Source organism: Cupressus sempervirens, chromosome 10, assembly GCF_028749045.1.
Source record: "Cupressus sempervirens isolate cs-2001-9-10 chromosome 10, ASM2874904v1, whole genome shotgun sequence".
NCBI classification, from domain to species: Eukaryota; Viridiplantae; Streptophyta; class Pinopsida; order Cupressales; family Cupressaceae; genus Cupressus; species Cupressus sempervirens.
Genome location: NC_143127.1, coordinates 822,991,446 through 822,995,929, shown reverse-complemented (window position 1 = coordinate 822,995,929; position 4,484 = coordinate 822,991,446).

Genomic DNA, 4,484 nt, shown 5'->3' with positions numbered 1-4,484 from the left:
TAAATTCTTCACAGCCCTTAATATTGTCGAAACTTGCTTGTGTAGGTTGTTAGGTCATTTCTCTTGCCTGCAATTTCTGATAAATTGTAGGTCGTTTCGACTCCATTTTTGCCAGCACATATCCTTCAATTTCAAAAGGAATTCATCTCTCTTTCCCACCAACTTCTGAAAATAGGAGTTTACTAATTGGATCTGATGCAGAGGATGGTTTGTGAAGTTGTTAGCTATTTTGTTCATAAGCAAAAAATTACATCTTCACTATTCATATATTGGGATTCCTTGTTACTGAGTGAATGGAATGAGCTAGTCAATTATCTAGAAAACCTAGAGGCAAATCATAAGGATTTTGTCTCCACATTATTGGATAGTATTAGAGATATTCCTTTTGGGTGTATCAAGATTCAAGAAGAAGAAAATTAAATATGTCTAGTTACACATTCACGCATGGAGACCGTCGATAGATACATGACAGTTAAAAATGAAGATAGTTCTAGAACTCAAAAGAGAAAATGTTACTTGTAACTCCATGCTACAATATTAACAGTTGTATTGGTAACCTGAATGTATATGAAATAAAGGAGGGGTGAAAATTTATTCAAGCTGAAAGAGAAACAAGAACAAACAGAGAAAGGGCATCAGACAACCCTGTCAAGATCAACCAAGTAATTAAGTTGATGGGACAAGCCCATCAGAAGTTGAGTCTTATCGACAATGTTTCAATTACACATATGGTCAGAAGCCCACTTCGTCAAACAATCAGCAACACTATTCTATTCCCTAGGAATTGTTGAAAATATTCAAGATATGATAGGTTATTGAGAGGGGAGGGGTGAATCGGTAACTTAAAAACTTTAAACAATTCAGCACTTTAACCATATATACTATTCACCATTCATTCATCTAACCTACTGCGTATATGAGAGATCAAACATTCATAGCACATGTACACAGTGATTTGGTAACCCAGAAACCTTCCAAATAGAAAGTAAAACTGGAGTGGGGATGATACCCACAAAACTTCGTTACTGTAGTATGAAGTTGGCCTGTTAAGGCTTACATTAACCACTTCTGATGATCTGTCCTATTAGGAGCACAAAGGACTGCTAGGTCCAGCTTGTTAGAGGATTTACAAACATACACTGAAGTATGCACTTTGTCAAGAGATTTATACAAAGACTGTTAAGTCTACCCTGTTAAAGGATTTACAAAACCGATTCACCTGTTAGGATGAAATAGTGGATCTACTTACAACTTGATTGCTAATTAGATCCTTGAAGTACAAATCACCTCTTGTGACTGATGAATCTTTATTGCTCCTTGTAGATCTTGCTGAATACTCTGCTCTTCTGCTGATTCGCTTTCCTTCTTCTCAAAGCATTACATGTCTATCTTAATATACTCATTCATTCATTGTAAATGATATAATATATTACATATATACCATTCCAATAATTACAATTGCAAGGTTGGCCAAAACACAAGTGAACAAAATATTACTGAGTCAGCCAAATAGTAGAAAACTTGGGTTCTTCAAGCTGACTTGGTAACCTTCTGATACTCAGCGTCTACTGCATTACTCGGCATCATCATGCACTTGATAGAAGTGAAGGCTCGGTCCATACTAATCACACAACATAGCTTGGAACTCGGTAACCATTGGACACTCGGTAGATATAGTATCACTCGGTAAAAATTGAATCCTTCGTTTACCTTGCTTTCACTTGGTAAACACTATACTTTTCATTACTCGATAAACACTGGACTTCCATCACTCGGTAAACACTATGAAGCTTAGTGAACACTGTATGCTTCGTAGATACTACTGAGTTGCACACCCCACTCAGTAACTTCATGAATGCTCAGTATGAACTACTTAAGTGATGAGCCTACAAGGTAACCATTGAATGCTTAGAATATACTGTAGACTAAGTGATGAACTCAGTAATCATTTAGAATCGAGTAAGTGTTGTCACTAATGACAAATGCAATATAATGCCAATAGGGAATATGACTGAAAGTAACAGAATCCAAAGAAGTACACAAATTATGAATTTGGTCTACAATCAAAGCTAACTTCCAACTAACAACTTCAAAATGTTGTTAATTCAAAAGACATATCACCACTTGTGAGTCAAATTCACAGATTAGCCTTCTCCAACCAAGTGCACAAGCATTCTTCACAGCATACCAAATAGCTATGGCCGCCATCAAGTTGTTAGTGTGATGACCTTTTATAAATAGAAAACACAAACTGGACATCCCCCTTACTATCTCTACCAACACCACCAATGCCAGCAGGGCCTGGATTTCCCTTGGAAGACCCATCCGTGTTGATTTTAAGAATACCCTGTAGAGGGGCACTCCACTTTCCCACCCTATTTATCTTTCCCAAGGGATGTCTACACATCTTTCTTAGTAGTTTTCCATGTGAGGGGGGAATATTCAGACAATTATTGAAAATATCGTCGCCTGGTTCCATGGCCTCAAAAGTGTCACATTTTACAAAAACAGTTTCCCCCAAAGAATAGATAATTTTCCACCATAAGTGAGGAACCTCTAAAAACTCATCTTTAAAGATACGAAGGTTCCTTTCCAACTAGATATGCCAAATAATAAAGGAGGGTCCAAGAGTCCAGGCAACTTGAAGAAATGAAGTCTTGATAGGAGCCTTATCCCAGCGAGCAAAGAATTATGCCAGTGAGTAAACATGCCAACAAGATTGGTTCTGCACATTCCACCAAGAGTGCCAAATATGTCTAGTGAAAGAGCATTGGAAAAAGAGATGAGAGATATTTTTTTCACTATTCTAGCATATAACACACATTGAGGGTCCTTGGAAGCCATGCTTGCATAAATTATCTCACGTAAGGCATTGGCTATAGACCACCAACCACATAAAAAATTTACATTTGGGGCAAGAAAACTTGTACCTTTCTTGCTTCCACCAAGACATCTGAATGTATATGACTCAACTCATATGGCTTTCTTTTTTAAATGGAGACAACTTTCTACTAGTTGTACAAGTATCATTAATATAATTAATAATTAATACAATCTTTTTCAAAAAATTGATGCCATATTCTTAGTTCCGCGGTTTAATAAAGATGGAAATCATAAAGATTTCATTTTTCAATATTTTTCCCATGCGATAGATTATACACATTTGTATGTGTTTGGATGATTGGTTGGCTAAGTAAATGCTATTGAGATCTATATTACTATATATCTAATGTCGTCTGCAACCACTATGATTTTGTAGGAACCCTTACTGTTATTAAATAAGATATCTTTGTCTTCCTCTTCATTAGGTAGACATCGAAAGTTTTAACAGAGATTTTCAATGTTGTGATGAGTATGTTCAGAAACAAATGGAGTATAGGGATTAGAATTTGAGGGTTTTAGTTAACCACATCAAAGTAGGATCGCATTTCTTTTATTTGTTCTTCACCCTAAATTCATTAAAAATCAAATTTAATAATGCTATATGAACAATGTAACTCTATAAACTATCAACCCTCTACACAAATTATCCTCTGGCATGTGATTTACTTAGAGATAATGAACATTAGCATTTTTTGTCACACAGAATAACTTGATGCGTACAGAATATCAAAATATTGTTTAACTTTGGCTATTGCCAGTTCTACATTATGGATAGACATGCAATGGCTGCCCCTTAATAGCATTTTGAATGAGTTTCATCTAGATGGTCATGAAGTGCATTTGTAGCCTGGGAAAGCATAGTTGAGAATATACTAAGAAGGATTCTACTTGTCAATCATCTTTCAAACTGTTGCTAGTAACTCCATACTCAATTGTTTCAATGATATCTCAAGTTTATTTTTCTTCAAGCAATCATCCCATGGTCTTCAAACATCTTTATTTAACAAAAACAAGAATGGGCTAATGGTCTATGGATCTGATGATGACCAATAGAACGATCTTCTCGCCATTGTTTTGCACATAGGGCCCTTTATTTTAATTTATATTTTTATTTTATTAAACACATTTGTGAATATTAAGCTCCACTAGATGGTGGTTGACACTAGTACATTTACACATCTCAACATGACTAAATAAAATTAGGCTTTAGATATTTATTAATTTCTTTAAGTATTTTCTTCATATTTTGTAATTTTACATTTGTGTGCGCGTGCGTGCATGCGTGCGTGCGTGCGTGCGTGCATGCGTGCGTGCGTGCGTGCGTGTGTGCATGCGTGCGTGTGTGCGTGCGTGTGTGTGTGTGTGTGTGTGTGTGTGTGTGTGTGTAAAGTAACTCTCTTTGAAAACTCTAAAAAATGTAGTCATCCTTGTGAATGCTTTTCATGCCCAAGAAATTTGAATAAACATAGGGATGCACCTCAAAAAATTATGTCTAAGAACCACAAAGATTAGATGCAAATCTAAAACAAAATGGCCATTCATTTTTCTAGATGTTCAAATGCATCCTTCCAACAACCTTGCTTCTAACTTGATAAATTTTA